Genomic DNA, 25,291 nt, shown 5'->3' on the forward strand with positions numbered 1-25,291 from the left:
TATTAGCTCTGTGTATACATACTATTAGTGCTATGTATATATACTATTAGTTCTGTGTATATATACTATTAGCTCTGTGTATACATACTATTAGCTCTGTGTATACATACTATTAGCTCTGTGTATACATACTATTAGTGCTGTGTATACATACTATTAGCTCTGTGTATATATACTATTAGTGCTGTGTATATATAGTATTAGCTCTGTGTATACATAATATTAATGCTGTGTATATATACTATTAGCTCTGTGTATACATACTATTAGCTCTGTGTATACATACTATTAGCTCTGTGTATACATACTATTAGTGCTGTGTATATATACTATTAGCTCTGTGTATATATACTATTAGCTCTGTGTATACATACTATTAGTGCTGTGTATATATACTATTAGCTCTGTGTATATATACTATTAGCTCTGTGTATACATACTATTAGCATTGTGAATACATACTATCAGCGTTGTGAATACATACTATCAGCGTTGTGAATACATACTATTAGCGTTGTGAATACATACTATCAGCGTTGTGAATACATACTATCAGCATTGTGAATACATACTATCAGCGTTGTGAATACATACTATCAGCATTGTGAATACATTCTATCAGCATTGTGAATACATTCTATCAGCGTTGTGAATACATTCTATCAGCATTGTGAATACATTCTATCAGCGTTGTGAATACATTCTATCAGCGTTGTGAATACATTCTATCAGCATTGTGAAAACATTCTATCAGCATTGTGAATACATTCTATCAGCGTTGTGAATACATTCTATCAGCGTTGTGAATACATTCTATCAGCGTTGTGAATACATTCTATCAGCGTTGTGAATACATACTACCAGCGTTGTGAATACATTCTATCAGCGTTGTGAATACATTCTATCAGCGTTGTGAATACATTCTATCAGCATTGTGAATACATACTATCAGCGTTGTGAATACATTCTATCAGCGTTGTGAATACATTCTATCAGCATTGTGAATACATACTATCAGCGTTGTGAATACATTCTATCAGCGTTGTGAATACATACTACCAGCATTGTGAATACATTCTATCAGCGTTGTGAATACATTCTATCAGCGTTGTGAATACATACTATCAGCATTGTGAATACATTCTATCAGCGTTGTGAATACATTCTATAAGCGTTGTGAATACATTCTATCAGCGTTGTGAATACATACTATCAGCGTTGTGAATACATTCTATCAGCGTTGTGAATACATACTATCAGCATTGTGAATACATTCTATCAGCGTTGTGAATACATACTATCAGCGTTGTGAATACATACTATCAGCGTTGTGAATACATACTATCAGCGTTGTGAATACATTCTATCAGCGTTGTGAATACATTCTATCAGCGTTGTGAATACATTCTATCAGCGTTGTGAATACATACTATCAGCGTTGTGAATACATACTATCAGCATTGTGAATACATTCTATCAGCATTGCGAATACATTCTACCAACATTGTGAATACATTCTACCAGCATTGTGAATACATTCTACCAGCATTGTGAATACATTCTATCAGCGTTGTGAATACATTCTATCAGCGTTGTGAATACATTCTATCAGCGTTGTGAATACATTCTATCAGCATTGTGAATACATTCTATCAGCATTGTGAATACATTCTACCAGCATTGTGAATACATTCTATCAGCGTTGTGAATACATTCTATCAGCGTTCTGAATACATACTATCAGCGTTGTGAATACATTCTATCAGCGTTGTGAATACATTCTATCAGCGTTGTGAATACATTCTATCAGCGTTGTAAATACATTCTATCAGCGTTGTAAATACATTCTATCAGCGTTGTGTATACATTCTATCAGCGTTGTGAATACATTCTGTGAATACATTCTACAAGCGTTGTGAATACATTCTATCAGCGTTGTAAATACATTCTGTGAATACATTCTATCAGCGTTGTAAATACATTCTGTGAATACATTCTATCAGCGTTGTGAATACATTCTGTGAATACATTCTACCAGCGTTGTGAATACATTCTATCAGCGATGTGAATACATTCTGTGAATACATTCTATCAGCGTTGTGAATACATTCTATCAGCGTTGTGAATACATTCTGTGAATACATTCTATCAGCGTTGTGAATACATTCTATCAGCGTTGTAAATACATTCTATCAGCGTTGTGAATACATTCTGTGAATACATTCTATCAGCGTTGTAAATACATACTACCAACATTGTGAATACATTCTACCAGCATTGTGAATACATTCTACCAGCATTGTGAATACATTCTATCAGCATTGCGAATACATTCTACCAACATTGTGAATACATTCTACCAGCATTGTGAATACATTCTACCAGCATTGTGAATACATACTATCAGCGTTGTGAATACATTCTACCAGCATTGTGAATACATTCTACCAGCATTGTGAATACATACTACCAGCGTTGTGAATACATTCTATCAGCGTTGTGAATACATTCTATCAGCGTTGTGAATACATTCTATCAGCGTTGTGAATACATTCTATCAGCATTGTGAATACATTCTATCAGCATTGTGAATACATTCTACCAGCATTGTGAATACATTCTATCAGCGTTGTGAATACATTCTATCAGCGTTCTGAATACATACTATCAGCGTTGTGAATACATTCTATCAGCGTTGTGAATACATTCTATCAGCGTTGTGAATACATTCTATCAGCGTTGTAAATACATTCTATCAGCGTTGTAAATACATTCTATCAGCGTTGTGAATACATTCTGTGAATACATTCTACAAGCGTTGTGAATACATTCTATCAGCGTTGTAAATACATTCTGTGAATACATTCTATCAGCGTTGTAAATACATTCTGTGAATACATTCTATCAGCGTTGTGAATACATTCTGTGAATACATTCTACCAGCGTTGTGAATACATTCTATCAGCGATGTGAATACATTCTGTGAATACATTCTATCAGCGTTGTGAATACATTCTATCAGCGTTGTGAATACATTCTGTGAATACATTCTATCAGCGTTGTGAATACATTCTATCAGCGTTGTAAATACATTCTATCAGCGTTGTGAATACATTCTGTGAATACATTCTATCAGCGTTGTAAATACATACTATCAGCGTTGTGAATACATTCTATCAGCGTAGTGAATACATTCTACCAGCGTTGTGAATACATTCTATCAGCGTTGTGAATACATTCTACCAGCGTTGTGAATACATACTATCAGCGTTGTGAATACATTCTATCAGCGTTGTGAATACATTCTATCAGCGTTGTGAATACATTCTATCAGCGTTGTGAATACATACTATCAGCATTGTGAATACATTCTATCAGCGTTGTGAATACATTCTATCAGCGTTGTGAATACATACTATCAGCGTTGTGAATACATACTATCAGCGTTGTGAATACATTCTATCAGCGTTGTGAATACATTCTATCAGCGTTGTGAATACATTCTATCAGCGTTGTGAATACATTCTATCAGCGTTGTGAATACATTCTATCAGCGTTGTGAATACATTCTATCAGCGTTGTGAATACATTCTATCAGCGTTGTGAATACATTCTATCAGCGTTGTGAATACATTCTATCAGCGTTGTGAATACATTCTATCAGCGTTGTGAATACATTCTATCAGCGTTGTGAATACATTCTATCAGCGTTGTGAATACATTCTATCAGCGTTGTGAATACATTCTATCAGCGTTGTGAATACATTCTATCAGCGTTGTGAATACATACTACCAGCATTGTGAATACATACTATCAGCGTTGTGAATACATTCTATCAGCGTTGTGAATACATACTATCAGCATTGTGAATACATTCTATCAGCGTTGTGAATACATTCTATCAGCGTTGTGAATACATTCTATCAGCGTTGTGAATACATACTACCAGCATTGTGAATACATTCTATCAGCGTTGTGAATACATTCTGTGAATACATTCTATCAGCGTTGTAAATACATACTATCAGCGTTGTGAATACATTCTATCAGCGTTGTGAATACATTCTACCAGCGTTGTGAATACATTCTATCAGCGTTGTGAATACATTCTACCAGCGTTGTGAATACATACTATCAGCGTTGTGAATACATTCTATCAGCGTTGTGAATACATTCTATCAGCGTTGTGAATACATTCTACCAGCGTTGTGAATACATTCTATCAGCGTTGTGAATACATTCTATCAGCGTTGTGAATACATACTATCAGCGTTGTGAATACATTCTATCAGCGTTGTGAATACATTCTATCAGCGTTGTGAATACATTCTATCAGCGTTGTGAATACATACTATCAGCATTGTGAATACATTCTATCAGCGTTGTGAATACATTCTGTGAATACATTCTATCAGCGTTGTAAATACATACTATCAGCGTTGTGAATACATTCTATCAGCGTTGTGAATACATACTACCAGCGTTGTGAATACATTCTATCAGCGTTGTGAATACATTCTATCAGCGTTGTGAATACATTCTATCAGCGTTGTGAATACATACTATCAGCGTTGTGAATACATTCTATCAGCGTTGTGAATACATTCTATCAGCGTTGTGAATACATTCTATCAGCGTTGTGAATACATACTATCAGCGTTGTGAATACATTCTATCAGCGTTGTGAATACATACTATCAGCGTTGTGAATACATACTATCAGCGTTGTGAATACATTCTATCAGCGTTGTGAATACATTCTATCAGCGTTGTGAATACATTCTATCAGCGTTGTGAATACATTCTATCAGCGTTGTGAATACATTCTATCAGCGTTGTGAATACATTCTATCAGCGTTGTGAATACATTCTATCAGCGTTGTGAATACATTCTATCAGCGTTGTGAATACATACTACCAGCGTTGTGAATACATTCTATCAGCGTTGTGAATACATTCTATCAGCATTGTGAATACATTCTATCAGCGTTGTGAATACATACTACCAGCATTGTGATACATTCTATCAGCGTTGTGAATACATACTATCAGCGTTGTGAATTACATACTATCAGCTTGTGAATACATTCTATCAGCGTTGTGAATACATTCTATCAGCGTTGTGAATACATTCTATCAGCGTTGTGAATACATTCTTATCAGCGTTGTGAATACATTCTATCCAGCGTTGTGAATACATTCTATCAGCGTTGTGAATACATTCTATCAGCGTTGTGAATACATTCTACAGCGTTGTGAATAATACTATCAGGTTGTGAATACATTCTATCAGCGTTGTGAATACATATTCCAGCGTTGTGAATACATTCTATCAGCGTTGTGAATACATACTACCAGCGTTGTGAATACATTCTATCAGCGTTCTGAATACATACTATCAGCGTTGTGAATACATTCTATCAGCGTTGTGAATACATACTACCAGCATTGTGAATACATTCTATCAGCGTTGTGAATACATTCTATCAGCGTTGTGAATACATACTATCAGCATTGTGAATACATTCTATCAGCGTTGTGAATACATTCTATCAGCATTGTGAATACATTCTATCAGCGTTGTGAATACATACTATCAGCATTGTGAATACATTCTATCAGCGTTGTGAATACATACTACCAGCGTTGTGAATACATACTATCAGCATTGTGAATACATTCTATCAGCGTTGTGAATGCATACTATCAGCATTGTGAATACATTCTATCAGCGTTGTGAATACATTCTATCAGCGTTGTGAATACATTCTATCAGCGTTGTGAATACATTCTATCAGCGTTGTGAATACATTCTATCAGCGTTGTGAATACATACTACCAGCGTTGTGAATACATTCTATCAGCGTTGTGAATACATTCTATCAGCGTTGTGAATACATACTACCAGCGTTGTGAATACATTCTATCAGCGTTGTGAATACATACTACCAGCGTTGTGAATACATTCTATCAGCGTTGTGAATACATTCTATCAGCGTTGTGAATACATACTACCAGCGTTGTGAATACATTCTATCAGCGTTGTGAATACATTCTATCAGCGTTGTGAATACATACTACCAGCATTGTGAATACATTCTATCAGCGTTCTGAATACATTCTACCAGCATTGTGAATACATTCTATCAGCGTTGTGAATACATACTATCAGCGTTGTGAATACATACTATCAGCGTTGTGAATACATTCTATCAGCGTTGTGAATACATTCTACCAGCATTGTGAATACATTCTATCAGCGTTGTGAATACATACTATCAGCGTTGTGAATACATACTATCAGCGTTGTGAATACATTCTATAAGCGTTGTGAATACATTCTATCAGCGTTGTGAATACATACTATCAGCGTTGTGAATACATACTATTAGCGTTGTGAATACATTCTATCAGCGTTGTGAATACATTCTATCAGCGTTGTGAATACATTCTATCAGCGTTGTAAATACATACTATCAGCGTTGTGAATACATTCTATCAGCGTTGTGAATACATTCTATCAGCGTTGTGAATACATACTATTGACTTTGTGTATACAAAATATGGGGGTTGGTACTGTGTTATGGATGTGTAGGTGCTGTTTGATATGAAGGATGTTGAACATACTATCAAACATGTGTTTAATAGCACAGCAGACAAACAGTTTGTAGCTATGATCCCACTTCTATCTCTGGGTTTAACAAAATGCAATTAATACTTTTCTCTAATAAAGACTCAGAGGAACAGTGTGTAGTGGCCAAATTGAAAGTGGATAATTCAGATTTTTTTTTCATGAACTTGCTGAGCAGTAATAATCACATCCCAGGTACACGAGTCAGATATATACACTCAGAAACACACAATAGATGTAAATCAATAATATCTAACGTAGGGTTGATTGGCACATGGAAAATAAAGATCCTACAGAGAAGGTTTTTCTCTCCGCAGTTCAGCAATTGATTATATGTTTTGTCAAGTAACCTTCAAATGTTCTACAAATGAGCCTAAACTGACCTCATTATATGTTAGATTATCTGCCCTACTAGTTCTTCCAATATTCACTAATTGATTCATCCTCTGTATAAAAATCTGACACTTATAAACAGATTGCAATAAGTTAAAGTGTATTGATTATAGTTCCTGTGAACAGATAAGCTGTAACATAAGAAGTAAAGACGTGAATAAAACGGTCTCTACCATAAATGTCCTTTAACAGTGAAACAATAGTTACCTGCTACAGTCACTTTGCTTATAACCAAAAAATACAGCATTTAATGTTGCTTATCAATTATTTTATGAATGATTCAAAAGATGATAAGAACATTATAGCAATCATATTATAAACCTCTCAGCAGTGTAAATTCAGAACATGGGAACGGGTGTGAGGAGGTGGGGCTTGAATGTTTGGGGGTGGGGTTTGTGTGATATTGGGGGTGGGTTCTAGGAAGTCCCAGATTTCTTAAAGAGAAACTTAAACAGAGGAAGGAAGGTTATAAAAGAGTGCACATTAAATGTCATATTTTTGTTATTTAATTAGAAACACAGAAAATGTTTTATAAAAGAATTCTCTTCTATTATTTTTACATTTATTTATTATTCTCTTCCATTATTTTTACATTTATTTATTATTCTCTTCTATTATTTTTACAAATTTTAAAAAAACGGAAGTGAAACCGTTGAAACAGGAAGTGAGCACATGCAGAGCTTTTATTGGCTCAGATGTCAGAGGAACTGTCTGAAGGTGTCAGGTAATGTGAGTAACTAGTACTAACAAGCTCATCAGAGGGTCAATTACAGCTAGTATTGGCTCAGATGTCAGAGGAACTGTCTGAAGGTGTTAGGTAATGTGAGTAACTAGTATTAACAAGCTCATCAGAGGGTCAATTACAGCTAGTATTGACTCAGATGTCAGAGGAACTGTCTGAAGGTGTTAGGTAATGTGAGTAACTAGTATTAACAAGCACACCAGAGTGTTTATTACACTATTTATTGGCTCAGATGTCAGAGGAACCATCTGAAGGTGTTAGGTAATGTAACTAGTATTAATAAGCTCACTAGAGGGTCTATTACAGCTTTTATTGGCTCAGATGTCAGAGGAACCGTCTGAAGGTGTCAGGTAATGTAAGTAACTAGTATTAATAAGCTCACCAGAGGGTCTATTACAGCTTTTATTGGCTCAGATGTCAGAGGAACCGTCTGAAGGTGCCAAGTAATGGGAGTAACTAGTATTAACAAGCTCACTAGAGGGTCTATTACAGCTTTTATTGCCTCAGATGTCAGAGGAACCATCTGAAGGTGTCAGGTAATGTAAATAGTATTAACAAGCTCACTAGAGGGTCTATTACAGCTTTTATTGGCTCAGATGTCAGAGGAACCATCTGAAGGTGTCAGGTAATGGGAGTAACTAATATTAACAAGCTCACCAGAGGGTCTATTACAGCTTGTATTGGCTCAGATGTCAGAGGAACCATCTGAAGGTGTCAGTTAATGTGAGTAACTAGTACTAACAAGCTCACTAGAGTGTTTATTACAGTATTTATTGGCTCAGATGTCAGAGGAACCATCTGAAGGTGTCAGGTAATGTAACTAGTATTAATAAGCTCACTAGAGGGTCTATTACAGCTTTTATTGGCTCAGATGTCAGAGGAACCATCTGAAGTTGTCAGGTAATGTAAGTAACTAGTATTAACAAGCTCACCAGAGGGTTTATTACAGTATTTATTGGCTCAGATGTCAGAGGAACTATCTGAAGGTGTCAGGTAATGTGAGTAACTAGTATTAACAAGCTCACCAGAGGGTCTATTACAGCTTTTATTGGCTCAGATTTCAGAGGAACCGTCTGAAGGTGCCAAGTAATGGGAGTAACTAGTATTAACAAGCTCACCAGAGGGTCTATTACAGCTTTTATTGGCTCAGATGTCAGAGGAACCGTCTGAAGGTGCCAAGTAATGGGAGTAACTAGTATTAACAAGCTCACTAGAGGGTCTATTACAGCTTTTATTGGCTCAGATGTCAGATGAACCATCTGAAGGTGTCAGGTAATGTAACTAGTATTAACAAGCTCACTAAAGGGTCTATTACAGCTTTTATTGGCTCAGATGTTAGAGGAACCATCTGAAGGTGTCAGGTAATGTGAGTAACTAGTATTAGCAAGCTCACTAGAGGGTTTATAACAGCTTTTATTGGTTTAGATGTCAGAGGAAACATCTGAAGGTGTCAGGCAATGGGAGTAACTAATATTAACAAGCTCACCAGAGGGTCTATTACAGCTTGTATTGGCTCAGATGTCAGAGGAACCATCTGAAGGTGTCAGTTAATGTGAGTAACTAGTAATAACAAGCTCACTATAGTGTTTATTACGGTATTTATTGGCTCAGATGTCAGAGGAACTATCTGAAGGTGTCAGGTAATGTGAGTAACTAGTACTAACAAGCTCACCAGAGGGTTTATTACAGTATTTATTGGCTCAGATATAAGAGGAACCGTCTGAAGGTGCCAAGTAATGTGAGTAACTAGTATTAACAAGCTCACCAGAGGGTCTATTACAGCTTTAATTGGCTCAGATGTCAGAGGAACCATCTGAAGGTGTCAGGTAATGTAAGTAACTAGTACTAACAAGCTCACCAGAGGGTCTATTACAGCTTTTATTGGCTCAGATGTCAGAGGAACCATCTGAAGGTGTCAGGTAATGTAAGTAACTAGTATTAACAAGCTCACCAGAGGGTTTATTACAGTATTTATTGGCTCAGATGTCAGAGGAACCATCAGAAGGTGTCAGGTAATGTAAGTAACTAGTATTAACAAGCTCACCAGAGGGTTTATTACAGTATTTATTGGCTCAGATGTCAGAGGAACCATCAGAAGGTGTCAGGTAATGTAAGTAACTAGTATTAACAAGCTCACCAGAGGGTTTATTACAGTATTTATTGGCTCAGATGTCAGAGGAACCATCTGAAGGTGTCAGGTAATGTGAGTAACTAGTACTAACAAGCTCACTAGAGTGTTTATTACAGTATTTATTGGCTCAGATGTCAGAGGAACCATCTGAAGGCGTCAGGTAATGTGAGTAACAAGTACTAACAAGCTCACCAGAGGGTCTATTACAGCTTTTATTGGCTCAGGTGTCAGAGGAACCATCTGAAGGTGTCAGGTAATGTAACTAGTATTAACAAGCTCACTAGAGGGTCTATTACAGCTTTTATTGGCTCAGATGTCAGAGGAACCATCTGAAGGTGTCAGGTAATGTAAGTAACTAGTATTAACAAGCTCACCAGAGGGTCTATTACAGCTTTTATTGGCTCAGGTGTCAGAGGAACCATCTGAAGGTGTCAGGTAATGTAAGTAACTAGTATTAACAAGCTCACCAGAGGGTCTATTACAGCTTTTATTGGCTCAGATGTCAGAGGAACCATCTGAAGGTGTCAGGTAATGTAAGTAACTAGTATTAACAAGCTCACCAGAGGGTCTATTACAGCTTTTATTGGCTCAGATGTCAGTGGAACCATCTGAAGGTGTCAGGTAATGTAAGTAACTAGTATTAACAAGCTCACCAGAGGGTCTATTACAGCTTTTATTGGCTCAGATGTCAGAGGAACCATCTAAAGGTGTCAGGTAATGTAAGTAACTAGTATTAACAAGCTCACCAGAGGGTCTATTACAGCTTTTATTGGCTCAGGTGTCAGAGGAACCATCTGAAGGTGTCAGGTAATGTAACTAGTATTAACAAGCTCACTAGAAGGTCTATTACAGCTTTTATTGGCTCAGATGTCAGAGGAACCATCTGAAGGTGTCAGGTAATGTGAGTAACTAGTATTAACAAGCTCACCAGAGGGTCTATTACAGCTTTTATTGGCTCAGATGTCAGAGGAACCATCTGAAGGTGTCAGGTAATGTAAGTAACTAGTATTAACAAGCTCACCAGAGGGTCTATTACAGCTTTTATTGGCTCAGGTGTCAGAGGAACCATCTGAAGGTGTCAGGTAATGTAAGTAACTAGTATTAACAAGCTCACCAGAGGGTCTATTACAGCTTTTATTGGCTCAGATGTAAGAGGGACCATCTGAAGGTGTCAGGTAATGTAATTAACTAGTATTAACAAGCACACCAGAGGGTCTATTACAGCTTTTATTGGCTCAGATGTCAGAGGAACCATCTAAAGGTTTCAGGTAATGTAAGTAACTAGCATTAACAAGCTCACCAGAGGGTCTATTATAGCTTTTATTGGCTCAGGTGTCAGAGGAACCATCTGAAGGTGTCAGGTAATGTAAGTAACTAGTATTAACAAGCTCACCAGAGGGTCTATTACAGCTTTTTTGGATGAACTAGAATAGGGATTGTCTTAAAGTCAAATGTAAAAGAAGCCTTAAATACAGTAGAATTTCATAATTAACAAGTGCATAATAAAAAAGACTATGCAAGAATACTCTGAATTTCAAATAAGCAGTAGATTTTTTTTTCTGACAAATTCATTTTCGTCTCATCTGACGGCCCTCTGTATCATGTGACAGCCATTCGCCAATCACAGACTAGTATACGTATACCTTTTGAGCTTGTGCACATGCTCAGTAGGAGCTGGTGCCTCAAAAAGTGTGTGTATATAAAAAGAATGTGCCAAATGTAATATTAGAAGAAAATTGAAAAGTCTCTTAAAATTGCATCGTCTATCTGAATCCTGAAAGTTAAATTTTGTCTTTAGTGTCCCTTTAAAGGGACAGTAAAGTCAAAAATAAACTTTCATGATTCAGCCAGAGCAATCAATTTTAAGCAACTTTCTAATTTACTCCTATTATAAATCTTCTACCTTCTCTTGGTATCTTTATTTGAAAAGCAGGAATGTAAGCTTAAGAGCTGGCACATTTCTGGTTCAGTACATGGGTTGCTCTTGCTTATTGGGTGGCTAAATGTAGCCACCAATCACAAGTGCTAGCCAGAGTCCTGAACCAAAAATGGGCCGGCTCCTTAGCTTACATTTCTACTTTTTGCAAATAAAGATAGCAGGAGAACAAATAAAAGTTGATAATAGGAGTAAATTAGAAAGTTGCTCAAAATTGCTGATCTATCTGGATCATGAAACAAACAAAATTGAGTTTACTATCCCTTTAAGTATCTGCTGTATAAGGTGAGTTTACTATCCCTATAAGTATCTGCTGTATAAGGTGAGTTTACTACCCCTTTAAGTGTCTGCTGTATAAGGTGAGTTTACTATCCCTTTAAGTATCTGCTGTATAAGGTGAGTTTACTATCCCTTTAAGTATCTGATGTATAAGGTGAGTGTACTATCCCTTTAAGTATCTCATGTATAAGGTGAGTTTACTATCCCTTTAAGTATCTGATGTATAAGGTGAGTTTACTATCCCTTTAAGTATCTGATGTATAAGGTGATTTTATTATCCCTTTAAGTATCTAATGTATAAGGTGAGTTTACTATCCCTTTAAGTATCTGCTGTATAAGGTGAGTTTACTATCCCTTTAAGTATCTGCTGTATAAGGTGAGTTTACTATCCCTTTAAGTATATGCTGTATAAGGTGAGTTTACTATCCCTTTAAGTATCTGATGTATAAGGTGAGTTTACTATCCCTTTAAGTATCTGATGTATAAGGTGAGTTTACTATCCCTTTAAGTATGTGCTGTATAAGGTGAGTTTTCTATCCCTTTAAGTATCTGATGTACAAGGTGAGTTTACTATCCCTTTAAGTATCTGCTGTATAAGGTGAGTTTACTATCCCTTTAAGTATCTGATGTATAAGGTGAGTTTACTATCCCTTTAAGTATGTGCTGTATAAGGTGAGTTTACTATCCCTTTAAGTATCTGATGTATAAGGTGAGTGTACTATCCCTTTAAGTATCTCATGTATAAGGTGAGTTTACTATCCCTTTAAGTATCTGATGTATAAGGTGATTTTATTATCCCTTTAAGTATCTAATGTATAAGGTGAGTTTACTATCCCTTTAAGTATCTGCTGTATAAGGTGAGTTTACTATCCCTTTAAGTATCTGCTGTATAAGGTGAGTTTACTATCCCTTTAAGTATCTGCTGTATAAGGTGAGTTTACTATCCCTTTAAGTATATGCTGTATAAGGTGAGTTTACTATCCCTTTAAGTATCTGATGTATACGGTGAGTTTACTATCCCTTTAAGTATCTGCTGTATACGGTGAGTTTACTATCCCTTTAAGTATCTGCTGTATACGGTGAGTTTACTATCCCTTTAAGTATATGATGTATACGGTGAGTTTACTATCCCTTTAAGTATCTGCTGTATATGGTGAGTTCACTATCCCTTTAAGTATCTGCTGTATACGGTGAGTTTACTATCCCTTTAAGTATCTGATGTATAAGGTGAGTTTACTATCCCTTTAAGTATCTGATGTATAAGGTGAGTTTACTATCCCTTTAAGTATCTGATGTATAAGGTGAGTTTACTATCCCTTTAAGTATCTGCTGTATACGGTGAGTTTACTATCCCTTTAAGTATCTGCTGTATACGGTGAGTTTACTATCCCTTTAAGTATCTGCTGTATACGGTGAGTTTACTATCCCTTTAAGTATCTGCTGTATACGGTGAGTTTACTATCCCTTTAAGTATCTGCTGTATACGGTGAGTTTACTATCCCTTTAAGTATCTGCTGTATACGGTGAGTTTACTATCCCTTTAAGTATCTGCTGTATACGGTGAGTTTACTATCCCTTTAAGTATCTGATGTATACGTGAGTTTACTATCCCTTTAAGTATCTGCTGTATACGGTGAGTTTACTATCCCTTTAAGTATATGATGTATACGGTGAGTTTACTATCCCTTTAAGTATCTGCTGTATACGGTGAGTTTACTATCCCTTTAAGTATCTGCTGTATACGGTGAGTTTACTATCCCTTTAAGTATCTGATGTATAAGGTGAGTTTACTATCCCTTTAAGTATCTGATGTATAAGGTGAGTTTACTATCCCTTTAAGTATCTGATGTATAAGGTGAGTTTACTATCCCTTTAAGTATCTGCTGTATACGGTGAGTTTACTATCCCTTTAAGTATCTGCTGTATACGGTGAGTTTACTATCCCTTTAAGTATCTGCTGTATACGGTGAGTTTACTATCTCTTTAAGTATCTGCTGTATACGGTGAGTTTACTATCCCTTTAAGTATCTGATGTATACGGTGAGTTTACTATCCCTTTAAGTATATGATGTATACGGTGAGTTTACTATCCCTTTAAGTATCTGCTGTATACGGTGAGTTTACTATCCCTTTAAGTATCTGATGTATACGGTGAGTTTACTATCCCTTTAAGTATCTGCTGTATACGGTGAGTTTACTATCCCTTTAAGTATCTGCTGTATACGGTGAGTTTACTATCCCTTTAAGTATCTGCTGTATACGGTGAGTTTACTATCCCTTTAAGTATCTGCTGTATACGGTGAGTTTACTATCCCTTTAAGTATCTGATGTATAAGGTGCCCAGAAGCTGCCTGTACAGAACTAAAGATGGGATTAAAGCCCTGATTGTGATGCTGTAAATCTGCCCAGAACTACACATGTATTTATTTACAGGATGTGTCTCACAAAAAGAGGCCGTACACCAATTTAGTTTAATAGGGATAACAGTTTTCAATATTGTACCTAATGAATTTATTTGCTATTTTTATAAAAGCAGAATAGTTTTCTGCTAATTAATCTGGGCTCTGTAGGCCGTATAGACACTAGTGGAAATGAATAGCGCATAGCAGGTTTACTGCTGTGTTGTACAAAGAATTCACTGAAAGGCTGATGAGTTAGATCTTAAAACAACGTGCAACGTACTGGGGACACTTTTATAGAACTAAATCAATAGCAAGTGGGATATCAAATAGAAATGAGTTATGGATATAGAATGTAAGTGGGCATATAATAGCACATTTCACACTAAATAGTATTGAAAAAGTAAGAATAGACTTGTCGCACGTGACACAGTCTCACGGAAAAGCTTTATTGTTTAATGTGGGATAATGAGTGTTAATAAATTCACAGACTTATTTGGTAAATGAAATAAAATTCACAACAGTGTGTTACCAAACGCCACTAATCTCAATAATATACATTAAAGGACGTTAGTAAAAACGTCCCTATATTTGTTTTATACAAACATGGTAATACAAACGGGCAGTGTCTACATGTGTTTGTGTGGAAAGATTTACATGCGTGTGTGTGTGACTAAAATAGATCCAGATGTCTTGAGTAAAAGAGCAATATATCCACAACAGTTTAGATGTAATTATGTGTTATAGACTTGGATCTGACTAAATTAGACATAGATCCGACTGCTTTTCTGTCTAAAAAAGCTGTATAAAGGACCATTGGTTTCCTCAGGGTCCAGACATTTTGTATACAAAAGCAATAGATACAGCATGGTCTAGATATGTTTATGTAGGGAAATTATACATAAATCCCATCAGGATCCAGGTGTTTTCTTGAAAAAAAGCACATGATCTGGTAGTGTTATTAAGGAAAAACTATCTGTACTGGTGAGATTCCTCTATAATGGGATTGGGATATAGGGTGGTTGTATAGTCGTTCCTTTTTATGGTACACTGTTTTATTTTATATTTTATACTATTTAATATGTTTATAATCTGTTAATAAATATACTGTACTATCTACTACTATATAAAGATCTCCTGTGACTTACCCTTTCTATCTATAGTGGTGTGAGGTCTATACTACTTATTTATATAAATACACATACACACTATATAGAGATCTCCTGTGACTTACCCTTTCTATCTATAGTGGTGTGAGGTCTATACTACTTATTTATATAAGTACTCATACACACTATATAGAGATCTCCTGTGACTTACCCTTTCTATCTATAGTGGTGTGAGGTCTATACTATCTAATTATTTATATAAGTACTCATACACACTATATAGAGATCTCCTGTGACTTACCCTTTCTATCTATAGTGGTGTGAGGTCTATACTACTTATTTATATAAATACACATACACACTATATAGAGATCTCCTGTGACTTACCCTTTCTATCTATAGTGGTGTGAGGTTTATACTATCTACTTATATATATAAATACGCATACACACTATATAGAGATCTCCTGTGACTTACCCTTTCTATCTATAGTGGTGTGAGGTCTATACTATCTAATTATTTATATAAGTACTCATACACACTATATAGAGATCTCCTGTGACTTACCCTTTCTATCTATAGTGGTGTGAGGTCTATACTATCTAATTATTTATATAAGTACTCATACACACTATATAGAGATCTCCTGTGACTTACCCTTTCTATCTATAGTGGTGTGAGGTCTATACTACTTATTTATATAAGTACACATACACACTATATAGAGATATCCTGTGACTTACCCTTTCTATCTATAGTGGTGTGAGGTCTATACTATCTACTTATTTATATAAGTACTCATACACACTATATAGAGATCTCCTGTGACTTACCCTTTCTATCTATAGTGGTGTGAGGTCTATACTACTTATTTATATAATTATGCATACACACTATATAGAGATCTCCTGTGACTTACCCTTTCTATCTATAGTGGTGTGAGGTCTATACTACTTATTTATATAAATACGCATACACACTATATAGAGATCTCCTGTGACTTACCCTTTCTATCTATAGTGGTGTGAGGTCTATACTATCTAATTATTTATATAAGTACTCATACACACTATATAGAGATCTCCTGTGACTTACCCTTTCTATCTATAGTGGTGTGAGGTCTATACTACTTATTTATATAAGTACACATACACACTATATAGAGATCTCCTGTGACTTACCCTTTCTATCTATAGTGGTGTGAGGTCTATACTATCTACTTATTTATATAAATACACATACACACTATATAAAGATCTCCTGTGACTTACCCTTTCTATCTATAGTGGTGTGAGGTCTATACTATCTACTTATTTATATAAGTACTCATACACACTATATAAAGATCTCCTGTGACTTACCCTTTCTATCTATAGTGGTGTGAGGTCTATACTACTTATTTATATAAATACGCATACACACTATATAGAGATCTCCTGTGACTTACCCTTTCTATCTATAGTGGTGTGAGGTCTATACTATCTACTTATTTATATAAGTACGCATACACACTATATAGAGATCTCCTGTGACTTACCCTTTCTATATATAGTGGTGTGAGGTCTATACTACTTATTTATATAAATACACATACACACTATATAAAGATCTCCTGTGACTTACCCTTTCTATCTATAGTGGTGTGAGGTCTATACTACTTATTTATATAAATACGCATACACACTATATAGAGATCTCCTGTGACTTACCCTTTCTATCTATAGTGGTGTGAGGTCTATACTATCTACTTATTTATATAAGTACGCATACACACTATATAGAGATCTCCTGTGACTTACCCTTTCTATATATAGTGGTGTGAGGTCTATACTACTTATTTATATAAATACGCATACACACTATATAGAGATCTCCTGTGACTTACCCTTTCTATCTATAGTGGTGTGAGGTCTATACTACTTATTTATATAAGTACACATACACACTATATAGAGATCTCCTGTGACTTACCCTTTCTATCTATAGTGGTGTGAGGTCTATACTACTTATTTATATAAGTACGCATACACACTATATAGAGATCTCCTGTGACTTACCCTTTCTATCTATAGTGGTGTGAGGTCTATACTACTTATTTATATAAGTACACATACACACTATATAGAGATCTCCTGTGACTTACCCTTTCTATCTATAGTGGTGTGTGGTCTATACTATCTACTTATTTATATAAATACGCATACACACTATATAGAGATCTCCTGTGACTTACCCTTTCTATCTATAGTGGTGTGAGGTCTATACTATCTACTTATTTATATAAGTACTCATACACACTATATAGAGATATCCTGTGACTTACCCTTTCTATATATAGTGGTGTGAGGTCTATACTACTTATTTATATAAATACACATACACACTATATAGAGATCTCCTGTGACTTACCCTTTCTATCTATAGTGGTGTGAGGTCTTTACTACTTATTTATATAAGTACTCATACACACTATATAGAGATCTCCTGTGACTTACCCTTTCTATCTATAGTGGTGTGAGGTCTATACTACTTATTTATATAATTATGCATACACACTATATAGAGATCTCCTGTGACTTACCCTTTCTATCTATAGTGGTGTGAGGTCTATACTACTTATTTATATAAATACGCATACACACTATATAGAGATCTCCTGTGACTTACCCTTTCTATCTATAGTGGTGTGAGGTCTATACTATCTACTTATTTATATAATTATGCATACACACTATATAGAGATCTCCTGTGACTTACCCTTTCTATCTATAGTGGTGTGAGGTCTATACTACTTATTTATATAAGTACTCATACACACTATATAGAGATCTCCTGTGACTTACCCTTTCTATCTATAGTGGTGTGAGGTCTATACTACTTATTTATATAAATACGCATACACACTATATAGAGATCTCCTGTGACTTACCCTTTCTATCTATAGTGGTGTGAGGTCTATACTATCTACTTATTTATATAAGTACACATACACACTATATAGAGATCTCCTGTGACTTACCCTTTCTATCTATAGTGGTGTGAGGTCTATACTACTTATTTATATAAGTACACATACACACTATATAGAGATCTCCTGTGACTTACCCTTTCTATCTATAGTGGTGTGAGGTCTATACTACTTATTTATATAAATACGCATACACACTATATAGAGATCCCACTGTGACTTACCCTTTCTATCTATAGTGGTGTGAGGTCTATACTATCTACTTATTTATATAAGTACACATACACACTATATAGAGATCTCCTGTGACTTACCCTTTCTATCTATAGTGGTGTGAGGTCTATACTATCTACTTATTTATATAATTATGCATACACACTATATAGAGATCTCCTGTGACTTACCCTTTCTATCTATAGTGGTGTGAGGTCTATACTACTTATTTATATAAGTACTCATACACACTATATAGAGATCTCCTGTGACTTACCCTTTCTATCTATAGTGGTGTGAGGTCTATACTACTTATTTATATAAGTACGCATACACACTATATAGAGATCTCCTGTGACTTACCCTTTCTATCTATAGTGGTGTGAGGTCTATACTACTTATTTATATAAGTACTCATACACACTATATAGAGATCTCCTGTGACTTACCCTTTCTATCTATAGTGGTGTGAGGTCTATACTACTTATTTATATAAGTACTCATACACACTATATAGAGATATCCTGTGACTTACCCTTTCTATATATAGTGGTGTGAGGTCTATACTACTTATTTATATAAGTACACATACACACTATATAGAGATCTCCTGTGACTTACCCTTTCTATCTATAGTGGTGTGAGGTCTATACTACTTATTTATATAAGTACACATACACACTATATAGAGATCTCCTGTGACTTACCCTTTCTATCTATAGTGGTGTGAGGTTTATACTATCTACTTATTTATATAAATACTCATACACACTATATAGAGATATCCTGTGACTTACCCTTTCTATCTATAGTGGTGTGAGGTTTATACTATCTACTTATTTATATAAATACTCATACACACTATATAGAGATCTCCTGTGACTTACCCTTTCTATCTATAGTGGTGTGAGGTTTATACTATCTACTTATTTATATAAATACTCATACACACTATATAGAGATATCCTGTGACTTACCCTTTCTATCTATAGTGGTGTGAGGTCTATACTATCTACTTATTTATATAAATACGCATACACACTATATAGAGATCTCCTGTGACTTACCCTTTCTATCTATAGTGGTGTGAGGTCTATACTATCTACTTATTTATATAAATACACATACACACTATATAGAGATCTCCTGTGACTTACCCTTTCTATCTATAGTGGTGTGAGGTCTATACTATCTACTTATTTATATAATTATGCATACACACTATATAGAGATCTCCTGTGACTTACCCTTTCTATCTATAGTGGTGTGAGGTCTATACTACTTATTTATATAAGTACGCATACACACTATATAGAGATCTCCTGTGACTTACCCTTTCTATCTATAGTGGTGTGAGGTCTATACTACTTATTTATATAAATACGCATACACACTATATAGAGATCTCCTGTGACTTACCCTTTCTATCTATAGTGGTGTGAGGTCTATACTACTTATTTATATAAGTACTCATACACACTATATAGATATCTCCTGTGACTTACCCTTTCTATCTATAGTGGTGTGAGGTCTATACTACTTATTTATATAATTATGCATACACACTATATAGAGATCTCCTGTGACTTACCCTTTCTATCTATAGTGGTGTGAGGTCTATACTACTTATTTATATAAATACACATACACACTATATAGATATCTCCTGTGACTTACCCTTTCTATCTATAGTGGTGTGAGGTTTATACTATCTACTTATTTATATAAATACACATACACACTATATAGAGATCTCCTGTGACTTACCCTTTCTATCTATAGTGGTGTGAGGTCTATACTACTTATTTATATAATTATGCATACACACTATATAGAGATCTCCTGTGACTTACCCTTTCTATCTATAGTGGTGTGAGGTCTATACTACTTATTTATATAAGTACGCATACACACTATATAGAGATCTCCTGTGACTTACCCTTTCTATCTATAGTGGTGTGAGGTCTATACTATCTACTTATTTATATAAGTACACATACACACTATATAGAGATATCCTGTGACTTACCCTTTCTATCTATAGTGGTGTGAGGTCTATACTACTTATTTATATAATTATGCATACACACTATATAGAGATCTCCTGTGACTTACCCTTTCTATCTATAGTGGTGTGAGGTCTATACTACTTATTTATATAAGTACTCATACACACTATATACAGATCTCCTGTGACTTACCCTTTCTATCTATAGTGGTGTGAGGTCTATACTATCTACTTATTTATATAAATACGCATACACACTATATAGAGATATCCTGTGACTTACCCTTTCTATCTATAGTGGTGTGAGGTCTATACTACTTATTTATATAAATACACATACACACTATATAGAGATCTCCTGTGACTTACCCTTTCTATCTATAGTGGTGTGAGGTCTATACTACTTATTTATATAAATACGCATACACACTATATAGAGATCTCCTGTGACTTACCCTTTCTATCTATAGTGGTGTGAGGTCTATACTATCTACTTATTTATATAAATACGCATACACACTATATAGAGATATCCTGTGACTTACCCTTTCTATCTATAGTGGTGTGAGGTCTATACCACTTATTTATATAAGTACGCATACACACTATATAGAGATCTCCTGTGACTTACCCTTTCTATCTATAGTGGTGTGAGGTCTATACTATCTAATTATTTATATAAGTACTCATACACACTATATAGAGATCTCCTGTGACTTACCCTTTCTATCTATAGTGGTGTGAGGTCTATACTACTTATTTATATAAATACACATACACACTATATAGATATCTCCTGTGACTTACCCTTTCTATCTATAGTGGTGTGAGGTCTATACTACTTATTTATATAAGTACTCATACACACTATATAGAGATCTCCTGTGACTTACCCTTTCTATCTATAGTGGTGTGAGGTCTATACTATCTACTTATTTATATAAGTACTCATACACACTATATAGAGATCTCCTGTGACTTACCCTTTCTATCTATAGTGGTGTGAGGTCTATACTACTTATTTATATAAGTACACATACACACTATATAGAGATCTCCTGTGACTTACCCTTTCTATCTATAGTGGTGTGAGGTCTATACTACTTATTTATATAAATACACATACACACTATATAGAGATCTCCTGTGACTTACCCTTTCTATCTATAGTGGTGTGAGGTCTATACTATCTACTTATTTATATAAGTACTCATACACACTATATAGAGATCTCCTGTGACTTACCCTTTCTATCTATAGTGGTGTGAGGTCTATACTATCTACTTATTTATATAAGTACTCATACACACTATATAGAGATCTACTGTGACTTACCCTTTCTATCTATAGTGGTGTGAGGTCTATACTACTTATTTATATAAGTACACATACACACTATATAGAGATCTCCTGTGACTTACCCTTTCTATCTATAGTGGTGTGAGGTCTATACTACTTATTTATATAAGTACGCATACACACTATATAGAGATCTACTGTGACTTACCCTTTCTATCTATAGTGGTGTGAGGTCTATACTACTTATTTATATAAGTACGCATACACACTATATAGAGATCTCCTGTGACTTACCCTTTCTATCTATAGTGGTGTGAGGTCTATACTACTTATTTATATAAGTACACATACACACTATATAGAGATCTCCTGTGACTTACCCTTTCTATCTATAGTGGTGTGAGGTCTATACTATCTACTTATTTATATAAATATGCATACACACTATATAGAGATCTCCTGTGACTTACCCTTTCTATCTATAGTGGTGTGAGGTCTATACTACTTATTTATATAAGTACGCATACACACTATATAGAGATCTCCTGTGACTTACCCTTTCTATCTATAGTGGTGTGAGGTCTATACTACTTATTTATATAAATACGCATACACACTATATAGAGATCTCCTGTGACTTACCCTTTCTATCTATAGTGGTGTGAGGTCTATACTACTTATTTATATAAGTACACATACACACTATATAGAGATCTCCTGTGACTTACCCTTTCTATCTATAGTGGTGTGAGGTCTATACTAATTATTTATATAAGTACACATACACACTATATAGAGATCTCCTGTGACTTACCCTTTCTATCTATAGTGGTGTGAGGTCTATACTACTTATTTATATAAGTACACATACACACTATATAGAGATCTCCTGTGACTTACCCTTTCTATCTATAGTGGTGTGAGGTCTATACTACTTATTTATATAAGTACACATACACACTATATAGAGATCTCCTGTGACTTACCCTTTCTATATATAGTGGTGTGAGGTCTATACTATCTACTTATTTATATAAATACGCATACACACTATATAGAGATCTCATGTGACTTACCCTTTCTATCTATAGTGGTGTGAGGTCTATACTACTTATTTATATAAATACGCATACACACTATATAGAGATCTCCTGTGACTTACCCTTTCTATCTATAGTGGTGTGAGGTCTATACTACTTATTTATATAAATACGCATACACACTATATACAGATCTCCTGTTACTCTTTCTGTCTAATGGGGGTATCATTTACTGTAGTGACAGAGAGGTGATGTGCACATCTGACAATAAGTTCCTGGCCGCCTATAAGCGTTTGTAAACTAAATACTCACTTGGTACATTTCAGACTAGAGTGAATACTAAATGAAATGGTCCCAGAGTGAGTTTTATTAAATAGTCAGACGCAAGTGTAATATCTTGTGTACGTGGACAGCAAGATTAATATCAATAAATGAATATGCGATTCCAGCCTTATGAAATTCCTGAAATAATAAGGACCTGATTCGAGCGCTGAGCTATACAGATCTGTTTATACAAAGCGTAAAAAGCTATAAATGACCTGAATACATCTGAATTAGTTGTGGATTAGTGAACGGGCGTTGTAGAACATTAGAAGCATAAATATACTTTTTATTTTCTGTTATATTTTGTGCCCTTACTGGTAGAAATGAGCCGTGCTTATTCATGTTGCAGCAATCATCATTTTCTGCTCCCTTGTACTTTGTACGTATGATATATTGGGGAAGTGCTAATGGCGTTAATAGGGATAATTTGGCTGAGTACTTGGTGCAGGAGAAAGAGGGAGAGTATAATTTGTGCAATAGGCAGAGCCCAGAGTAAAATGCACAATGTTATATAGAAAGTTCTGTGAATTAGACTAAAACTTTCCTACAGATGGCGAGACTCTGACCCCAGTGCTGGCGCTAGCACCCCTCATTAGCAGCATTTGCATAAAATAATAAAACCCTGTGCATCATAGATACGGCAAAATCCTTAAACGGACATTTTACAATGTTATTTGTGCTCAGTTTACCAAAAGCAGATTATCACTCAGATTACTGATTTTTTGCTTTTTGGAAATAAGATGTTACTGTGCTGAGTAAGTCAGACTTGTAGGAGTGCATCTGTGCCCACCCAATAAACTGGCAGTTATCTTTATCAGCCAGTGGGCAACAAATACCTAGGTATTTATTAATGAGTAAGGACATCTCCCCCAAACCTCAGACCCAAAATATGTATTTTTCTCTTGCTTAGGAGCACAGTACCGTGCATCCATGTATATATAGACATACACACCTATATACATCTATATATACACATTTACAGCAACACTTATATATATACATACACACCTATATACATCTATATATACAAATTTACAGCAACACTTACATATATACATACACACCTATATACATCTATATATACACATTTACAGCAACACTTACATATATACATACACACCTATATACATCTATATATACACACACACATAGCAACACTTACATATATACATACACACCTATATACATCTATATATACACATTTACAGCAACACTTAGATATATACATACACACCTATATACATCTATATATACATACACACATAGCAACACCTACATATATACATACACACCTATATACATCTATATATATATATATATATATATATATATAATATTATATATATATATATATATATACACACACATAGCAACACTTACATATATACATACACACCTATATACATCTATATATACACATTTACAGCAACACTTACATATATACATACACACCTATATACATCTATATATACATACACACATAGCAACACCTACATATATGCATACACACCTATATACATCTATATATACACACACTTAGCAACACCTACATATTTGAATACACACTTATATACATCTATATATACACACACATAGCAACACCTACATATTTGAATACACACTTATATACATCTATATATACACACACACACACATACACACACATAGCAACACCTACATATATGCATACACACTTATATACATCTATATATACACACACACACACACATACACACACATAGCAACACCTACATATATGCATACACACTTATATACATCTATATATACACACACATAGCAACACCTACATATATGCAT

This window comes from Bombina bombina, chromosome 8 (assembly GCF_027579735.1).
Source record: "Bombina bombina isolate aBomBom1 chromosome 8, aBomBom1.pri, whole genome shotgun sequence".
Classification (NCBI taxonomy): Eukaryota; Metazoa; Chordata; class Amphibia; order Anura; family Bombinatoridae; genus Bombina; species Bombina bombina.